Here is a 22,059-nt window from a genome sequence, read left to right on the forward strand (position 1 = left end):
TGCATTCTGTATTCAGAATGCTATTATTTTCCCTTATAACCATGTTATAAGGGGAAATAATACAATCTACAGAACACCTAACCCAAGCCCGAACTTCTGTGAAGAAGGTCGGGTTTGGGTACCAAACATGCGCGATTTTTCTCACGCGAGTGCAAAGCGCATTACAATGTTTTGCACTCGCGCGGAAAAATCGTGGGTGTTCCCGTAACGCACCCGCACATTTTCCCGCAACGCCCGTGTGAAAGAGGCCTTACATTTTGCGATCAGGGCTCTGTCAGAGACCTATCACCACATGCAGGACAACTGGTCCTGCTTTACGCTGAAGATAGATGTCCTGCTGCTGAATACATTTAAATTTAAACTATTAACACTTTTACTTTTGAAAGCATTCTTACTTTCGCAGCATTTTTTCCACATCTGCCTAAAGCTTTTGCACAGTACTGTATGTTCTATGAATATGTAGATATATTATGCTAGGTGATTGCACATTTGTATCGGTGATAATGCTTTCTTCATGATTATTTACAACTTCATATTGTTGTATACAAGTATATGAAAATTGGTGCTTAAAATATAATAAACAGTAATACATAAAATATACTTTACGAGAAGAACACATGTATCTTAATCCTGCACTAACTGAACTTTGTTTAATCAGGTAAATTAGATTTTAGAAAAGTATCACGTTTCTGCGGTAAAATAGCACAGAGTCTGTAAATTCACAAAGAAAACACTGGTCTGTTCCCTACGCTGTAAATCTTGTCACTGCAAATGTATGATTCATGTTTCCACATAAATCAACAGATATCTGTAGATAGAAAGAAATAACACTGCTGTTTGCTTTAGTCCAGTTCATTTACGGTATCAATGTACTAAACATTATTTTTATTTTGCTCCATGTCATTCTAGCTGCTACATGGGATAATGTGGATTAAGTGAAAATGTTGTAAAAACGGAGGAATTATTCACTAAGAAAACAATACAAAAAGTCAAGCATACAGCACAAGTCTAGGATCATGTTCCCTATGGCGATGGCCAAACATAATAAGGCAAATTGAAGTAAAATTAGATGTAATAATAAGAATATTTTTAGAATTTCTCACATTTATTATTAAACAGTATTAAGGACTGGATAGAGTCTTGTAACTCCAATTTTTCTGTTTGCATTAAAACCATGGTATCCTATCCTATGTCATCACATTGTTCTGGTGCCCAAAAAGGTTCTTAATATAAGTTAAAAAAAACTTTAAGTACATTTTTAGGTTAGTACATGTACACAACCACTTCACTCAGTATTAATCACTCAAATCGGGGTCAATAAGACACCTGGTAATGTTGCTCTGGCCCTTACATCAACCAGGATTTGGTCATTTTAGAGTGCCATGGTTCACTATATACAGGTGACCACAGTACATCGCATAGCAGTCAAAGCTATCCTGTGATCTACACCTTGCACGTCTTACTGTTGAGGACAGGAAGCTTAAAACATCAAGTAGATGCAACTTACTTGGAATATTTAGGAATCAGGGCAGAGGAGTAGGCTAAGGTGGGCGTCCTAGATGAGCATCACTTCACAGTAAAAATTGGAGGGCTCCGTTTTCTTTAAAAAAAAACCTACAACAATGTAATGTCCATCACATTTGTGCAGTTTTTGCCACAAAGCACACACACAAAAAACATAAAACAGTAATGGCCCCTGTAGTTCAAATGTGTCCAGGGTCTTTTACTGTTAATGAACCTACGGTCACATGACCATCTGTAAAGGTCCAGAAGCCAGTATACAGTATTAGCTGCCCTTTGAGTCTGGGGTCTTTATTTCTGCACTTAAGGGTCTGGTCTGGGGTTTTTATTAAATCAGAGAGTCTGGAATGGGGTGTTCTTTTATTTAGGGGGTCTGCAGTTATTTTGGGGTCTATTTATTTTGGGGTCTAATCTGAGGTCTGTATTTATTCTGGTATATGTATTTATTCAGGAACCTGTATTCTGGGCTCTGTATTTATTTAGGAGGTCTGGTCTGGGGTCTGTTTTTATCTTGGCCATATGATCTGGGGACTGTATATATCTAAGGGGTCTGGTGTCTGTATTCGTGGCGGATCTAATCTGGGGTCTTTATATAGGGGTCTATATTTAATCTGGGGTATCTATTTATTCAGTGACCTGTATTTACTTAGGGATTTTGTCTGGGGTCCATAGCTGTTTGGGGGTCTAGATTTATTGTGGGATCGGTTTTTATTCTGAGGTCTGTATTTTTTTTTACAGCGTCTGGTCTATGGTCTGTATTAAGATGGTGTCGGTTCAGTCTAGGGTCGTTTTTTACTTAAAGGGTATGCTCTATGGTCGCCTTTATTTTACCAGGTCTGATGTCTGTAGTTATATTGGGGATCTATATTTTGAGGTCTTATCTGAGTTCTGTATTTAGGAAGGAATTTATTCAGGAGTCTGTATTATGGGTCTGGACTGAGGCATTTATTTAGGAGGTCTGGTATATGTAGTTGTTTTAGGGGTCTGTAATTATTGTGCGGTCAGTATTCATTCTGAGGTCTGTTATTATTGTCAGAGGTGGCCAGGGACCTGGCCTGGAGCCCATTTTTATGTAGGGTGTCTGGTCTAGTGTCTTTATTTCAGTCCTAGTCAGAGTTTGTATTTTAGAGGCTTTGGGTTCTGGATTTAGTCTGCAGTTTGGTCTGAAGTCTGCATGTATTGCAGGATCTGGGGCTGTCTTTTGGGATGCAGTCTAGGTTTTTTAGGGGGCAGTATTTATTTTGGAGGTTGCGCTAATTTTGTGGGGTTGGTCTGAGGTCTTTTTTACTTTGACTTAACTTTTTTAAGGGAAAGCATATGTTAAAAATATTTTTTGTGATGCGTATCACACCTCTCCTCATGATCTCAGAACCTGATGTCCCTACTTAAAACTATCTATACAGCCTGATTCCTGGACTCTCAGTTCATCCCAACTTAACTGTAGATCAGTGATTGGTGCACCAGATGGTGCTGGAACCTAAGGAGGTGAGTATACCACAGGACACTATTTATTTGACTCGTTAATTATGTGCCTGTTAACTCATTCACTTCTATCACTAGTGTTGTTCCAAAAAGTCCTTTTTTTTTTAATCAATGACCCAATTACCGATCATTTTGAATTCAGTTTATGGCTTGAGATGGAGTGGGGAAGAATTTTTCTTATCTACCTGGGGCACCAAAATGCTTTGTTTCAGCCCTGTTCTGAGTAAGATGCTCCATACCATATTGCTACTTCACTGCGGCTTGCATTAATTATCAGAGTCATCTCTTCCAAACTGAACCTCCAGATCTTTACATTCCTCAAGCCCAAATCTAGGTGCACGAGGGTCGCTGTAAGAGACGGATGCATGATAGGTAAGTCTCAGAGTCAGTCAAGATGACACACACATGTAAGCAGAGAACAGAAAAGCTATAGTAGGAATAAGAGACCAATTGTCCACAAAAAAAATGTTATCAGTGTCACCTTCTTTAACCCCTTAAGGACCGGGCTCATTTTCACCTTAAGGACCAGGCCATTTTTTGGAAATCTGACCAGTGTCACTTTAAGTGCTAATAACTTTAAAACGCTTTGACTTATCCAGGCCATTCTGAGATTGTTTTTTCATCACATATTGTACTTCATGACACTGGTAAAATGAAGTCAAAAAAATTATTTTTTTTGCACAAAAAAAATACTTAATTTACCAAAAATTTTGAAAAATTTGCAAATTTCAAAGTTTCAGTTTCTCTACTTCTGTAATACATAGTAATACCCCAAAAAATTGTGATGACTTTACATTCCCCATATGTCTACTTCATGTGTGAATTGTTTTGGGAATGATATTTTATTTTTTGGGGATGTTATAAGGCTTAGAAGTTTAGAAGCAAATCTTGAAATTTTTCAGAAATTTACAAAAACTAAATTTTTAGGGACCAGTTCAAGTCTGAAGTCGATTTGCGAGGCTTACATAATAGAAACCACCCAAAAATGACCCCATCTAAGAAACTACACCCCTCAAGGTATTCAAAACTGATTTTGCATACATTATTAACCCTTTAGGTGTTGCACAAGAGTTATTGGCAAATGGGGAGGAAATTTGAGAATTTAATTTTTTTGTCTAATTTTAAATTTTAACCTATTTTTTCCACTAACAAAGCAAGGGTTAACAGCCAAACAAGATTGTATCTTTATTGCCCTGACTCTGCCGTTTACAGAAACACCCAATATGTGGCCGTAAACTACTGTACGGGCACACAGTAGGGCGTAGAGTGAAAGGTGGGCCGTTTGGTTTTTGGAAGGCTGATTTTGCTGGACTGTTTTTTTGACACCATGTCCCATTTGAAGCCCCCCTGATGCACCCCTAGAGTAGAAACTCCATAAAAGTGACCCCATCTAAGAAACTACACCCCTCAAGGTATTCAAAACTGATTTTACATACGTCGTTAACCCTTTAGGTGTTGCACAAGAGTTATTGGCAAATGGGGATGAAATTTGAGAATTTCATTTTTTTGCCTAATTTTCAATTTTAACCCATTTTTTCCACTAACAAAGCAAGGGTTAACAGCCAAACAAGACTGTATCTTTATTGCCCTGACTCTGCTGTTTACAGAAACACCCCATATGTGGCCGTAAACTACTGTACGGGCACACAGTAGGGCGTAGAGTGAAAGGTGCGCCGTTTGGTTTTTGGAAGGCTGATTTTGCTGGACTGTTTTTTTGACACCATGTCCCATTTGAAGCCCCCCTGATGCACCCCTAGAGTAGAAACTCCATAAAAGTGACCCCATCTAAGAAACTACACCCTTCAAGGTATTCAAAACTGATTTTACAAACGTTGTTAACCCTTTAGGTGTTGCACAAGATTTAATGGAAAATAGAGACACAATTTCAAAATTTCTAATTTTTGGCAGATTTTCCATTTTAATATTTTTTTTCCAGTTACAAAGCAAGGGTTAACAGCCAAACAAAACTCATTATTTATGGCCCTGATTCTGTAGTTTACAGAAACACCCCATATGTGGTCGTAAACAGCTGTACAGGCACACGGCAGGGTGCAGAAGGAAAGGAATGCCATACGGTTTTTGGAAGGCAGATTTTGCTGGACTGGTTTTTTTGACACCATGTCCCATTTGAAGCCCCCCTGATGCACCCCTAGAGTGGAAACTCCAAAAAAGTGACTTCATTTTAGAAACTACAGGATAGGGTGGCAGTTTTGTTGGTACTAGTTTAGGGTACATATGATTTTTGGTTGCTCTATATTACACTTTTTGTGCAGCAAGGTAACAAGAAATAGCTTTTTTGGCACGTTTTTTTTTTTTGTTATTTACAACATTCATCTGACAGGTTAGATCATGGGGTAATTTTATAGAGCAGGTTGTCACGGACGCGGCGATACCTAATATGTATACATTTTTTTTTATTTATGTAAGTTTTATACAATAACTTCATTTTTAAAACCAAAAAAATGTTTTAGTGTCTCCATAGTCTAAGAGCCATAGTTTTTTCAGTTTTTGGGCGATTATCTTGAGTAGGGTCTCATTTTTTGCGGGATGAGATGACGGTTTGATTGGCACTATTTTGGGGTGCATATGACTTTTTGATCGCTTGCTATTACACTTTTTGTGACGTAAAATGGCAAAAAATGGCTTTTTTTACACTGTTTTTATTTTTATTTTTTTTACGGTGGTCATCTGAGGGGTTAGGTCATGTGATATTTTTATAGAGCCGGTCGATACGGACGCGGCGATACCTAATATGTATACTTTTTTTTTATTTATGTAAGTTTTACACAATGATTTCATTTTTGAAACAAAAAAAAATCATGTTTTAGTGTTTCCATAGTCTAAGAGCCATAGTTTTTTCAGCTTTTGGCCGATTATCTTGAGTAGGGTCTCATTTTTTGCGGGATGAGATGACGGTTTGATTGGTACTATTTTGGTGTACATGCGACTTTTTTGATCACTTTTATTACCTTTTTTGGGAAGTAAGGTGGGCAAAATTTCAATTTTCTCATAGTTTTTATTTTTTTATTTTTATGGCGTTCACCGTGCGGGGAAAGTAACATGACCATTTTATAGATCAGGTCGTTACGGACGCGGCGATACCTAATATGTGTAGTTTATTTTATTTTTTTAATTTTTATTCAGTGATAAATGTGTTTTTTTTTATCTTAACTTTTTTCACTTTTTTTTTACATTTTTTTGACCCAGACCCACTTGGTTCTTGAAGATCCAGTGGGTCTGATGTCTGTATAATACAGTACAGTACAATATATATTGTTCTGTACTGTATTTTACTTACACTGAACAGATCTATGCTTTCAGCACAGATCTGTTCAGCACCATGGACAGCAGGACGCCTGAGCAGGCGTCCTGTTGCCATGGGAACCCTCCCCGTCTGCTCAGAACTTCGCAGACGGGGAAGGGTAAGCACGGGGCTGAGGGGGGCTCTCTGGGGGCTCTCTCCCTCTCCATCGGGGGGCTGCAAAGGCACAGCAGCCCCCCGATGGAGAGGGAGTGAGCTCCCTTACCGATGACAGTTAACTTTTTCCATACAGCGGTCCGTACGGACCGCGGTATGGAAAGGGTTAAACGGCTGACATCTGCACAGATGTCAGCCGTTTATACCAGGGTGCCAGCAATGTGCTGGCACCCTGGTATAACCACTAGAAGCCAACGATCATTCATGGGAGGCGGGCGGGGGATCGCGATCCCGCCTGCCGCACCGCCCGCCTCCCGCAACGCCCCCACCGCATGCGACACCCCCCCCCGCACCACCCGCCGGCATCAAATCATGCAGGGGTGCAGGGGGGGGTAAAAAATATAGATTTTAGCCACTCTAAAGTTTCTGATCCCCGCGGTCAGGGACCGCGGGCATCAGAAACTGCAAAAAGCGCAGCAAACCGCAGGTCTGAATTGACCTGCGGTTTGCTGCGATCGCCGACACGGGGGGGTCACATCACCCCCCCTGGCGTTGTCACAGGATGCCGGCTGAAGGATTTCAGCCGAAATCCCGTTCCGTTTAACCCCTCGGGCGCCGGAATCCCGATTTAAAAGTTAGGACGTACCGGTACGTCCTTGGTCCTTAAGGACTCGGGAAATAGGGCGTACCGGTACGTCCTATGTCCTTAAGGGGTTAATAGCTATGGGAGCAATACCAGTCACAAAGCAGTGATGTATGAAATTCATAGGGGGTCAATTATTAAGACCGGTGTTTTAGACGCCAGTCTTAATACCACTTTAGCTGGTGGTGGATGCGGCAAATTAATGTAGAGAGCCCGGCCTCTACACAACTTCAGCGTATCCACTGCCTGTCTAATACACCAGATTTAGACCATTTTCTATACCTAAAACAGATGTAGAAAATGATAATTGAGACGGGCCCTTCCAGCCCGCCCCCATCCCGACTACCACCCCTTTTTTAGACCTGCTGTGAGCAAATAATCTTTGCGCCACAATCTGCGACAGATATACACCAAAAAGTGGCGTATATATGTTTGTAGATTACCCCCATAGTCTCCACGGTAGTCTTTGCCCTTCAGTGCAATGTATTTTATGTTATAGCTTGTACATAAATAAGCAGTTTTTAAGAGAGGAGGCAAATTGGGAGAAACATGCAACTGCAGAAAGTTAGAAAATAGTGATGATGGTGTAGGCTCTACAAGTAAAATGGGGCAGATTATTTTACCAACCCCAGTCAAAGCAATCTCCTAAGGTCCATTCTTACATTTCTGTTAGCTCACGGTATGCTTGTGAATCAGACTGAATAAAACAAATAATAGAGTATATTAAGACATTTTCCAGACTGCGTATTCCATATCATTAAAATATACAATGTCTGCTTGATGGTGTAGTTATCCATGTATCAGAGAACAACGGGTGATGAACTTACACAGAAAGCATTTGGATGAGAGATTCATAGCGACAAGCCCAATATACATTTGGACATGCACAGTTTACAGTGAAATACTGCACCAGATTCATTACTTGACTTATGTTATCGATAAATTACCGCAGGTCACTGTAGCATTGGGGTTATTATAGTGTTAAATCATCAGGAATCTTCATGGTGAAGACTTTTTTCCACTGTTGTCCAGATATATACAATTTTTGACTATCTCAAAGACTAAAAATAGAGAATCTGTCACTAGATTTTGGCACTCCGGCTAATACCACTGTGGTATATCTGGGAGCGCCCAGATTCTGAACATGTAATTACTTTTCTAACCCCCATGTGATTCTCTAATCATTCTCCAACCCAAGTCCTTCTGACTCCACCTAATGAAGTGTACAAGCGCAGCAGTCCTGACTCCTGCTATGCAAATAGACAGTACTGGGCTCTGATATACCCCAGCCCAGCAGCTGCTGATTATGAATATTCATGAGGTGTGTGTGGCAGAGTAAAGGGAAGGAGAAGAAGTGGTTTACTTATGATAGACCATTCGCTGGCAATTGGAAAAAAAAAGTATGGAATAGTATAGTAGACTAGTGTTGAGTGCGAATATTCGAATAACGAATTTTTCTTTAGAATATCGGGACTTCGCTAATTCGCGAATATTTAGAATATATTGATATATATTCGTTAAAACTAATATTCGTTTTATTAAAAATTTTTCCACCTGAGACTAGTAGTGTCATTGTTGGCCAATGTGAGAAGGCTAAAATATCTCAGTCAGTACTGACTTAGAATATTCTTTATTTTTAATATAGTTTATCTTATTCGAAAAATCGTCAATTAAATATTCGAGTAAGTCGAATCGAGTAAGGGCGTGAAGCAACTTTCCTATTGGGTTGGCTTGGTAGAATTGTCGAATATAGTGCTATATTCGTCAATTCCTAATATAGCGCTGTATTCTACAAATTAAACAATTCTATCAAGCCAACCCAAATGAATGAAGTGATTGATGAGCGTGGCAGGGGCTATATTCTATATATTTCAATAACATATTGGCGAATATTCATCAAATATTCTTGCTTGAAATCCTATTTGCTATATTATTCATTCATGTTATAGTAGCGCGATAATACGAAAGTAAAAATCGCTAAAGTGCGCATGTGCGAGTTAGAAAGAGGCGTGGCGCAGTTTTCGAACTACCAGACGTTTGATGCAATTTTTGAAAATGTCTACCATTAATACTAACAGCATATTTGACTCCAAAGAGACAGAACACCTGATAACCGTAAGTCATGTTACATTCCAGGACTGTTTACTGATGGCACAAGTTTTCACATACGATTAAGTTGCAGATTATTTTCTGCAAAATATCGCCTTTCTGAAAATCGCATAATAATGCGATTTTTTAAATCTCATGATATTCCCATTTTTTTTTTTTTTTTACAGGTATAAGTACATATTACTCATTGGTGCAATAAGTATTGTTGTGAGACATCACAAAACTATGTCTGTAGCATGTATTTATGCACAGCATCAAAATATCTCTCATATGCACATCCATTTTCCTCCCGCACACTTACCCCCACACCCACCCAAACTCCCCGCCCACGCCCCCCCCCCCCACAAAAAAAAAAAAAAAAACGCACACACAAACACAGTATATAGATTACATTTTGTGTCCTGTTGGTCAGTGGTCACTCACTATCAGGACTCTGTTGAATCTTTCATTGTCTGACCATCATTATTAGATTTAGAGTTAGGCTAAGTTAACACGAACGTGCGTGACCCGTGGCCGTATTGTGGCCCGCAAATCGCGGGCCGCATTACACGGCCACAGTTCCGTGTGAATTCCGCATCACGGATGCGGACCCATTCACTTCAATGGGTCCGCTAATCCGGAATCGCGGAACGGCCGCACGGGACGGGACCCCTCGGAAGCACTACGGAGTGCCTCCTGGGGTTACGTCCCGTTGTTCCGTTCCGCTAAAAGATAGAACAAGTCCTATCTTTTCGCGGAACGGCCGGATCGCGGACCCATTAAAGTGAATGGGCCGGGGGCGTGGCCTAACCGTCATGGTGTGAGGACGCAAGTTGTTTCAGCTCCGACATTATCCTGCAGAATCCTGATTGTCTGTGCGTGTGGCCAAAGAAAAGACACCCCCCAAGTGATCCGCAACTCACGGTTTACCGGTAACCGGAGTTTCAGCTGTGTGCCTGCTGCGGTCATCGCCTGCCGGATCCCCTGGAGTGAGGCCTGGGAAAGGAGCAGTATCCAGCACTGTGGACCCCTCGGTGAGAGCGGGAGAGGTGGGGACGCAAGATCGCCTTACTTACCGGGTCGCCTTACTTACTGGTGGTGGTGGTCGGGTGAGTCCTGGAGTGGCTGGGAGGTGAGACGCCTCCGGTTCTCTCTCTGCTGGGCTGCTGGTTTCAGGTCCCCCACGTGTCTGGCGCTGTGAGCGCCATCTTGCCTGTGACGCTGTGTGCAGTTGTCTTCATGCCCCAGGACTGAACCGGGATCCTGGCTCTCCTGTCTGCATACACCTGGCATCTGTATTAAGGGGCGAATGCACCTCAACTGAGTGGGGCCAGTATCCTGACTCCAGGGAAAAAGCCGCCATTGCTGTTCTATTGCCCCTGTGTGGGGGAGATATTTAAAGGGCCAGTACTCCTATTACTGGTGAAGGGGAGATCACCTTATGGGCCGGAAAACAGGCACCTCAGGACCGGCTAATCCACCCAAACTTATGCTGGACAACATGAGTCAGACAGAGCACCGAGAAGTTGCAACCTCCTCTGAGCGTCCAGAAGTAGACTTTGCAAAAATTATGGCGGCCATCACTAACTGCCAAACGGCGCTTACGGTCAAAATTGACCATGTCCAGGCTGATCTTACTCTTCTCAGACATGATATTGATAAAATTAGAGAGAGAACAACGGAAGTGGAAAGAAGAGTGAGTGATGTGGAGGATAGAGTACAGCGTGATGACTCTGCAATTAATGCGCTACAGAATCAAGTCAAGACCCTGATGGCAAAGGTGGAGGATGCCGAGAACCGTAACAGACGGAACAACATCCGTATTATGGGTTTACCTGAAAGAGCAGAGGGGCCCTCTCCAGAAGAGTTTGTGGAACGTCTCATAAAACAAATCTTTAATCCTATAAATTTGTCAGGGACTTTTGCAGTTGAACGTGCTCACAGGATTCCCACTCGCCCCCTCCCTCCTGGGGCCCCATCTCGTCCCTTCATCTTTAAAGTCCTAAACTACAGAGACCGTGATGCTATTCTGGCTGCAGCTCGCCGTTTGAAAGACATTCTTTTTGAAAATACCCGGATCTCCTTTTACCCGGACTTTTCTACAGAAGTGCAGAAGCAACGTAGACAGTTCACGGCGGTGAGGAACCGCTTAAGAGAGAAGGGACTTGTCTATGCAATGATGTATCCGGCTCGGCTCAGAGTCCAGGAGGGTGACCAGGTGAAGTTCTTTGCCAACCCTGAAGAGGCATCGGACTGGCTAGACCGCAGAGGCTGAGAGTCATATATCTAATGTTTTGAATGTTTTTCCATGCGTTTCAGATGATAGTTAAATAACGGAGCTGAACGAGTGATGGTTGTAGCAACCTGCTGCATAGGTTCAGTTATTAGGTTTACCTAGAGCAGTAGGGCTGAAGGAAGGGTTGCTGTTCCCCTTTTTCTATTAAAGAGGCAAATGGGGGGAGGGTTTTTAAGCTTGGATAGGTTGGGGTCATCTGGGCAGGGTGGGGGGGGTTGCCTGATGTTACGGGCGTATTCAGGGGCTCTTGCTCTAATGTTTGGAAGTTGGTATGAATGTGTGAGTGTATGGCTTGGGTGGTGCAGTGACTTCTGGGATTACTATCTCAATAGACCGCCATAATGTCCGTTTGTCGGTTTGTCTCCTGGAATGTCAGGGGTCTCAATGACAAAATTAAACGGTCTCTGGTCTTTAATTTTCTACGAAATCATAATCCTGACATTCTGGTATTGCAGGAGACACATCTTCAGGGGCGAAAGCTCTTAGCGTTGAAGAGGCCCTGGGTTGGTTCAGCATACCACGCGGTATATAATTCTAGAGCCAGAGGTGTGTCGATTCTGGTGGCGAAATCCCTTCCCTTTCAGGTGTATTCTGTGCATACGGATATAATGGGTTGTTTTGTGATTCTCCATGTGGCAATCAGGGGCATCGATTACCTTCTGGTGGGCCTTTATGTCCCCCCCCCTTTTCGTAGGGATATACTGGATGAGGTTATGAGAATGGTAGCATCTATGCCCCCGGCACCTCTGATTGCCTTTGGGGATTACAACGCGACTTTGGATCAGTCACTGGATCGTCTTCGCCCTAGTGATACCCATAATGAGGCGCTAAGCTCCTGGGCTGATGTATTTGATTTAACGGAGGGTTGGAGGTACTTACATCCGGGGTTGCGCCAATATTCCTGCTATTCCGCTTCTCATGTTACGCTTTCACGGATAGACTTAGTTTTTCTTAGCAGAGATCTATTACCCTCCCTGACGGTGGCTGATTACCTCCCCCGAGGTATCTCTGATCATGCTCCATTGTTAGTAGTTCTAAAACAACCTCTAGCGCCGGTGGAGAGGGTATGGAGACTCAATAGTAAATGGCTAGAGGTCCTGCCTGTTGTTTGGAGTGTACAGCAGGGTTTGAAAGACTATTGGGAGTTCAATGAGGGCTCAGCTAACCCGTTGATAGAGTGGGAAGCCTTCAAAGTTGTGATGAGGGGTACTCTGATTCATGCGATAGCTACGTATAGGAAGGAGATGAGGGCTACAAGGACTAAGCTAGAGGGGGAAGTAGTAGAGAGAGAACAGGCTTTTATTACAAATCCGGATGGAGAGGGTCGTAGTTTATGGGAGGAGGCCCAGAGGAAGCTCAATTTGCACCTAACAGAATATACCCAGAAGAAGTTATTGTATCAAAGGCGTGTAATATTTGCTGATGGTGATAAGAATGGGAGGGCTTTGGCGTTCCTGGCCAGGACTGAGTCGCCCCAGACGGTGGTCCCACACATTACTTGCGGGGATGGCTCAAGGGTATATCAACCGGAGGACATATGTGAGCAATTTGCTCAATTTTACAGGGACCTGTATAGCTCCAAAATTGCGATGACCCCAGATGAGATCCGGTCTTTCCTTCAGAACATCCCCCTTACTACATTGGCTAGAGAAGACAGTAGCTTTTTGGAGGCAGCTATTGATGTGGGAGAAATTAAAGCGGCAATCAGTGATATGGCAGCAGGGAAATCACCTGGTCCGGATGGGTTCCCAGTCGAATGGTACAGACTAGACGTTGAATTGTACTCTACACGTCTACTGAATCTTTTTAACTACGCACATGATTCTGGTAGACTGCCTCTATCCTTTGGCGAGGCTACCATTGTGGTAATTCATAAAGCTGGGAAGCCTCCGGACCACTGTGCATCATATAGACCTATTTCCCTGCTGAACACCGATGCCAAGATCTTAGCTAAGATCCTGGCCAAGAGGCTTAATCAGGTAATCTTATCCATTATTGACCCTGACCAATCTGGTTTTATGCCCGGGAAAACAACGGATATCAATCTTAGGAGGTTATTTACGAACTTGCAGGTCAGGCATGATAATGCAGGGTCAAGGGTCCTAGCATCTCTCGATAACGAGAAAGCCTTTGACTCGGTAGAATGGCATTTTATTTGGGAGACAATGGCCCGACTTGGTTTTCCTCACTCCTTCATTCAATGGGTCCAGTTACTGTATCAGGCACCTTCAGCGCGCATCAGAGTAAATGGGTCTCTTTCCCGACCATTTAAATTATACAGAGGTACAAGGCAGGGTTGTCCCCTGTCCCCGTTGTTGTTCGCTCTGATAATGGAACCTCTTACTCAATTGATAAATAATAGCTCCTTGATAGAGGGGTGGACGGTGGCTGGGATACAGGAGAAGGTTTCGCTATACGCGGATGACTTGTTGGTGTACTTAGCTGACCCTGGCCCATCCTTAGAAACTTTGCTAGATGTGGTGAATGGATATGGTAGGTTCTCAGGGCTACGAGTGAACTGGGCTAAATCGAGCTTATGTATAGTGGACAGTGAAGAAGCGATAGAGATATCTCCAGTATCCCCCCTGAAAGTGGTAGACAGCTTTCTATATTTGGGGATCCACATACATAGAGACCCTCGGAAATTTTGCCATCTGAACCTGAGGCCCACTATGGAATATGTCACACGCAAGTTGGAAGCATGGGAAAATCTCCCCTTGACTTTAATAGGAAGGATCAACATCTTTAAAATGGTGTTACTACCGAAACTGTTTTATATATACAGAGCGGCTCCAGTGAGGGTACCGAAATCCCACTTTGATGTCATAGATAAGGTTATGTCCCGATTCCTATGGTGTCATCGGAACCCTAGGATAGCAAGGAAGACGTTGAAGGCATCCTACTTGCAGGGTGGTCTACAACTTCCTGACTTATATGTTTATTACATAGCGACACGCCTGATGTATGCTTCCTGGTGGATTAGAGCAGACTCCAATAATCCGGCGGTGGTGCTGGAGGCGGCGTTAGTGGGTTCGTATGAAGCTCTAACAAACTTGGTCTACAGGGGAGGTGGTTCTTTGTTGAGTGGGACGTACACAGAAGCGATGATAACGGTTATAGAAGCCTGGGCAAAGTTTGTAAATACACATATGGACACCCAAGCAGGGGATATCTGGTCTCCGTATATCCCACTATGGCGTAACAGACATCTCCCTGAGCTTTTACACTTACCAGACTTTGAATTTTGGCCTAGGAAGGGGCTTAAATATCTGACGCAGCTATTCCAGGATGGGGTCTTTCGCTCCTTTGGGGATTTGCGGTCGGACTTCCTGTTGCCACAGACGAGCTTTTACCGGTTCCTCCAACTGAGACACGCTTGTGAGAAACAGTTCCACTCCTTGTCCCTAAGCTTGGAGTGTGGTCCTCTGGAATCGATAGCCAGAAGGAAACAACCATATAAACCAATTTCTTCCTTTTATGGTGAAATTATTAAAATGCAGGACTCTCCTATCCAGCGATCATTTGTTAAGTGGTCGGCGGATATCCCAGAGTTGGAGGATTCTCACTTGGAGGAATGGCGTCTAGGGTGGAGGAGGTCTGTCGTGAGCTCTCGAGATCAACTTATTCAGGTCAAATGGATGCATAGGGTGTACCTGACTCCGGTACGTTTATATCAGATGCGGCAGATACCAAATCCTGGATGCGACAGATGTGGAAGCGACAGAGGATCCTTTTTCCACATGGTTTGGTCCTGTCCGGCCTTACAAAATTATTGGAAGGGGGTGTGTAATTTCATTAATGTTAAACTGGGTTTACCAGGGATATGTGATCCTATTGTTTGTGTTCTGGGGCTAGTTGCTGATGTGACTCCTTCCAAATATTGTAGAATTCTCCTACGGCTCTTAATGTTCTATGGTAGGAAGAATATACTCTTGAACTGGAAGCCTCCCAAGTGTCCCACGATAAGCCAATGGGTACAACTAATTAACAACGATCTCCAGATGTACAAGTTGACCTATGAAGCGAGAGGATCCCCTGATCGGTTTGACAAAATCTGGGGTATATGGGTACAGGCGGAGGGCACAGTTTGAGATCCATTACTGGTTGGGGCTGTGCCACCCAAGTGTGTGTGTGGATGTATGGATGTGAGTGGGTGTGAGCAGACATCTATTTCCCTTCCTTTTTTATGACAACAAGAATGTTTTGTATCCAAATGCATTTAAGTCTCTTACTGTCGTATATTATGACACTGATGGAATTGTCTGATCTTGCTCACGTGTATGACTGTATTGCAGTATTGTTTTTTCCCTATGGGATTGTTGTACTATTTTAAAAATGTTAAATAAACGCTATTAAAAAAAAAAAAAAAAGTGAATGGGTCCGCGATCCGATGCGGCTGACCTACGGCCGGCGAACAAGCATTGCGGCCCGCTATTTGCGGGCCGCTTCACAGGCACGGGTCACACACGTTCGTGTGAACCCGGCCTTACCCAGGGTGCACCACGGGGAGGTGAACCAGCTGTACACCCCATACTGTACCGTCACTTCGCTAGACAGGTAAATTTCTGCTCCGATGGCCAATAGGACAAAATTACTAAAACTGGCCTAAATGCTCACTGTAGCGTGTTTCTAACTGGGGGAGCAGCTCCTCCGCATGTCGTCCTCAGCTAGCGGCCATCAACAGCAAAAAATGCATACAATGTAGGATGCCGGTGCGTACCACATCCACCACAAAAGCATCCTACACAAGATGGGATAATGTGTGGATGGAAGTATAAAAATACATGATTAACCGAAAAAGGTGCACCACAATGATAAGCAACGGACAATGCTGGCTATTCTCTCAAGCTGATGTTAAAAGCTGAGACTTTCGCCGACATGTTTCAGTCAGGAACATATCGGAGACCTTCCATTTTGTGTAGGATGCTTTTGTTGTGCATGTGGTCCGCAACGGCATCCTCCATCCTCCATTTTATGCATTTTTTGCTGGGGATGGCCGCTAGCTGCGGACCACATGCGGAGGAGCTGCTCCCTCAGTTAGAAACACGCTGCAGTGTTAGGGGTTTGACTTTGAGCAGTTCCTCTCATTTAGGCCACTATTTTTCAGTGATTTTGTACTATATGTATTGAAGGTGCCATTGTGTCTGGCTGGTAACATTCTGTTGCACCTGGTCGCCTGTGTCACATGGTCTGTTATAGGTGGGGCTTGCAGCCTTATTTTACCGCACATTGCATTAGTGATCCTACTATTCAGGTATGTGGGAGCTTGGCTGTGAGTCGGATCTCAGCACCTATCAGAGCTTGTTTACACACCACAGGTAGTATAGTGGTAGGACCAATTGCCTGCTGAGATACCTTGACGGTGGTGCAGAAGGGCTCCGATATGTTCCTGATGTTGGTGAAAGTCTCAGCTTTAAGGCTGGGTTCAGACCTGAGCGTATTTGATATGCACGTTTAACGCGCGTTTTTGTCGCGCGTTTTTATGCACGTTTTTTGCAATAGTAAACGCGCGTTTGACGCGCGTTTGTGTGATTGACTGCAGTGTCCTATGGCCACAAACGCGCGTCAAAACGCCCCAAAGAAGCTCAAGAACTTGTTTGAGCGTAGGGCGTTTTTCAGCGCGTTCAAACGCGCTGTAAAACGCTCAAGTGAGAACCAGGGCCATAGGGAAGCATTGGTTTTCATGTGTTGAGCGTTTTACAGCGCGTTTGAACGCGCTGTAAAACGCTCAAGTGTGAACCCAGCCTTAACATCAGCTTGAGGGATTAGCCAGCATTGTCAGTTGCTTATCATTGTGGTGCACCTTTTTCAGTGAATCCTGCTGGCCAATATCCGATTGCTCCGACCCCACACACATACAATTGTAATACAATCAGATCTTATAACGGTAACATTTTATGTTATATTTCCCCTTCAAAGACTTAAATACTTTTTGATGTTTTGTGGAGGACATTATGTTCCATACTTGTACTGTATGTAAAAAATGTCTCATTATATGCTTGCATCTTTATCCTGCAGCGTATGTTGGAGTGTGGCTACGACCGCACCCGTAAACCGGCTGTGAAGTACTGTAGTGTATTGTGTGTTGGAGATCCGTTCCGACCTCAAAAGGAAGTTCAGTGTCAAGCACCAAAAAGATTCCGTCATAAAAAAATGGTCGGATCTGAAGCAGAGGAACCCAAAGTTAATCCAAGAGATCCGTGACCGCACATGCCCAGGTACAATGGTTAGATTACTTTCGTTCCATTATTGAACTGACAGGAGTGGTGCGGAAGATCTGCTTAGGGTTTGGGATTGCTAGAGGATCGACTTAAGGCCAGAGCAATTGATGGAAGACAGGTTTATTTGTGGAAAATTCTTTTTAAGTAGCTTGTTAAGCCAGCCTGAAAATAAGTGTTCTTAATATACGTTTGAAGGTGTAGTATTTGTGAATTGACCTGATATTCCGGGGCAGAGTATTCCATACAGTAGGTGAAGCTCTAGAAAAGTCTTGAAAATGGGAGAGAGAGATACGACTAAGGCTACTTTCACACTTGCGTTCGGGGTTCCACTTGTGAGTTCCGTTTGAAGGCTCTCACAAGCGGCCCCGAACGGATCCGTACGGCCCCAATGCATTCTGAGTGGATGCGGATCCGCTCAGAATGCATCAGTTTGGCACCGTTTGGCCTCCGTTCCGCTCAGCAGGCAGACACCCGAACGCAGCTTGCAGCGTTCGGGTGTCCGCCTGGCCGTGCAGAGCCAAACGGATCCGTCCAGACTTACAATGCAAGTCAATGGGGACGGATCCGTTTGAAGTTGACACAATATGGTGCAATTTCAGACTAACTTTCAGACTTAGAATTTTTTCTGAAAGATAATGCAGACGGATCCGTTCTGAACGGATACCATCGTTTGCATTATAGGAGCGAATCCGTCTGTGCAGACACCAGACGGATCCGCTCCGAACGCAAGTGTAAAAGTAGCCTTAAGGAGGTTATGAATCTTCGGTCGCTACAGAATGGAGAGCACGAGAGGGGTGGTAGATGGACATGGGGGAGGAGATTTATGGAGGTGCAGGACTGTGGAGAACTTTAGGGGTGAGGGTGACAAGTTTGAACTGTATTCTCTGGCGGATGTGCAACCAGTGAATTGACTGGCACAGGCTAGTAGCATCAGTGTAGCGGTTGGATTGATAGATGAGCCTGCAGCATTCAGGACAGACTGAAGGGGAGGGAGTTTCGAAAAGGGAGACTGATTTGTAATGCGTTGCAGTATTCCAGACGAGAATGAATCAAGGCAGCAACCACAGTTTTTGTGGTTTTAACCGTAAGAAAAGGGTGTATTCTGGCAAAATGTTTACGGTACACACGACCAGATCGTGTAATTGATTGAATATGTTGAAGAAGGTTAATGTCAGAGTAAAATGCATCCCAAAGTCGGGCGGCATGTTGCACCACAGTTCAGATAGTGCTGCATACCCAAATTGAAATATCAACTTTAGATGGGTTAGCAGATGGGGGGAAAGACAACAAGTTCAGATTTAGATACAGAGAGGACATGATGGTACAGCCCGCTGCCAGACAATTACTGGTGTTGTGGATTAAGGGGTGATGTCAGGGGATGAAGTGTATATTTGGTTGTGTGAAGCCAGTGGCGTCGCCAGGGGGGGGCCAGAGGGGGCCACGGCCCCCCCCTACATCACGCTGTGCCCCCCCATGTGCCCCCCAACTAAAATGCCCCCCCCCCAAAGTGAGCCACCGCACTTCTGCAGTCGGGTACAGGGAGATGAGCGCTTCCATTGTGCTCATCTCCATAGTAATCAGTCTGTGCTGCGGCGGTGCAGGGGAGGGAGAGGCGTGTCCCTTCCCCTTCCTCTGATAGGCTGCCGGCACTAGGCCGGCAGCCTATCAGAGGCCGGCGCAGGCACGCGCGATGACGTCATCGCGCCGCCTAAGCCATACAGAGCGGGACACAGGCCGGAAGAGGGCTGCATCGCATCGCTGACATGGAGGTAAGTATAAGTGTTTTTTTTTTTTTTACAATATTTTTACAGGCACCATAAAGGGGGCTCTTGTTACTGGCACATTGGGGGGCTTATTACTGGCATATTGGGGGGCTTATTACTGGCACATTGGGGGGGCTTATTACTGGCACATTGGGGGAGGGGCTTATTACTGGCACATTGGGGGGCTTATTACTGGCACATTGGGGGGGCTTATTACTGGCACATTGGGGGGGCTTATTACTGGCACATTGGGGGGCTTATTACTGGCACATTGGGGGGCTTATTACTGGCACATTGGGGGGGCTTATTACTGGCACATGAGGGGGGCTTATTATTGGCACATTGGGGGGGCTTATTACTGGCACATTGGGGGTCTTATTACTGGCACATTGGGGGGGGGCTTATTACTGGCACATTGGGGGTCTTATTACTGGCACATTGGGGGGGGCTTCTTACTGGCACATTGGGGGGGCTTCTTACTGGCACATTGGGGGGGCTTATTACTGGCACATTGGGGGGGCTTATTACTGGCATATTGGGGGGCTTATTACTGGCACTTTGGGGGCTTATTACTGACACTTTGGGGGGCTTATTACTGGCACATTGGGGGGGGCTTCTTACTGGCACATGAGGGGGCTTATTATTGGAACATTGGGGGGGCTTATTACTGGCACATTGGGGGTCTTATTACTGGCACATTGGGGGGGCTTCTTACTGGCACATTCGGGGGGCTTCTTACTGGCACATTGGGGGGGCTTATTACTGGCACATTGGGGGGGCTTATTACTGGCACATTTGGGGGAGCTTATTACTGGCACATTGGGGGGGCTTATTACTGGCACATTGGGGGGGCTTATTACTGGCACATTGGGGGCCTTATTACTGGCACATTGGGGGGGCTTATTATTGGCACATTGGGGGGGCTTATTACTGGCACATTGGGGGGCTTATTACTGGCACATTTGGGGGCTTATTACTGGCACATTGGGGGGATTTATTACTGGCACATTGGGGGGATTTATTACTGGCACATTGGGAGGCTTATTACTGGCACATTGGGGGGCTTATTACTGGCACATTGGGAGGCTTATTACTGGCACATTGGGGGGCTTATTACTGGCACATTGGGGGGGCTTATTACTGGCACATTGGGGGGGCTTATTACTGGCACATTTGGGGGAGCTTATTACTGGCACATTGGGGGGCTATTACTGGCACATTGGGGGGCTTATTACTGGCACATTGGGGGGGCACTTATTACTGGCACGTTATTGGTGGGCACTATAGGGGGATCTACTGAGGCCACAAAGAAGGGGTATTTTATATGGGGGGCTCTGTACAGTAGCATTTTATACTGGGACACATTATGGTGGGTACTATGGGGAAGGGGTAGAGGAGTACTATGGAGTCATCTACGGGGGGCACTAAGAAGGGGAATTTTATATTTGCAAATTATGGGGGACACTGAGGGCATCTACTGGGGCACGATATATGGTGCATTTTATACTGGTACATTATGGGGGCACTAGGAGGAAGGGGGGAGAGGAGCACTATGGGGGCATTTACTGGGGGCACTATATAGGGGTATTTTATACTGGCACATTATGGGGGAACTATGGGGACATTAGCTCAACTGGGGGCATTACAAGGGGGCATTTTTTGCATTGTCACATTATAAGGAGAATTATTTCTACTGGGGGGCATTATGGTGGGCTTTATTACTCCCCCATAGTATGACCCCCTATAGCAGAACCAGCCTCTCCCTGCTCTGTGACCCCTCTGCCCCTTCTCCAAATCCTTATTATGAAATCTTTCTCATTAGGATAAAGCACAACATCAGCTCCGCCGAGCCCCCCGCCCAAAGTGTTGAAGTGACGTCCGAGATCCCCAAGGGCCAAGCCAAGTAATTGTAAGTTTTCATGTGAAATATTTTTATGTTATACACATATAGCATCCACTGTGCCACACAATATACAGTATACCTCTACACTGTGCCACACAATGTACAGTATACCTCTACACTGTGCCACACAATGTACAGTATACCTCTACACTGTGCCACACAATGTACAGTATACCTCTACACTGTGCCACACAATGTACAGTATACCTCTACACTGTGCCACACAATGCACAGTATACCTCTACACTGTGCCACACAATGTACAGTATACCTCTACACTGTGCCACACAATGTACAGTATACCTCTACACTGTGCCACACAATGTACAGTATACCTCTACACTGTGTAGTCTGTTCTATAAGAACCCTTGTTCTGTGGCGGCGGACAGAAAATAATCTGGAAGTGCCCCTCCCGAGACCAGGCTCTGGATCCGCCACAGTTTAGAAATGTCAAATGTACACTCCTGTGAGAGACGGGGAGGGAGATCTGTGGATGACACTGGGGAAATGGGGATGACACTGTCATGGGGTGGATCTGTGGATGACACATATAGCATAAGATGCTATATACGGTATGTGGCATCCACAGATCCCCCCAATAGCAGTGTCATCCACAGATCCACCTCCCTATAAAAGGGTCATCCACAGGCAGCTAGGATATGTTGAAATCTGAGTGATTTTATATATTTTTTTAAACCACAGACAGCAGGACTTTTCTTCCCTG

Source organism: Bufo bufo, chromosome 2 (genome assembly GCF_905171765.1).
Source record: "Bufo bufo chromosome 2, aBufBuf1.1, whole genome shotgun sequence".
Taxonomy (NCBI): Eukaryota; Metazoa; Chordata; class Amphibia; order Anura; family Bufonidae; genus Bufo; species Bufo bufo.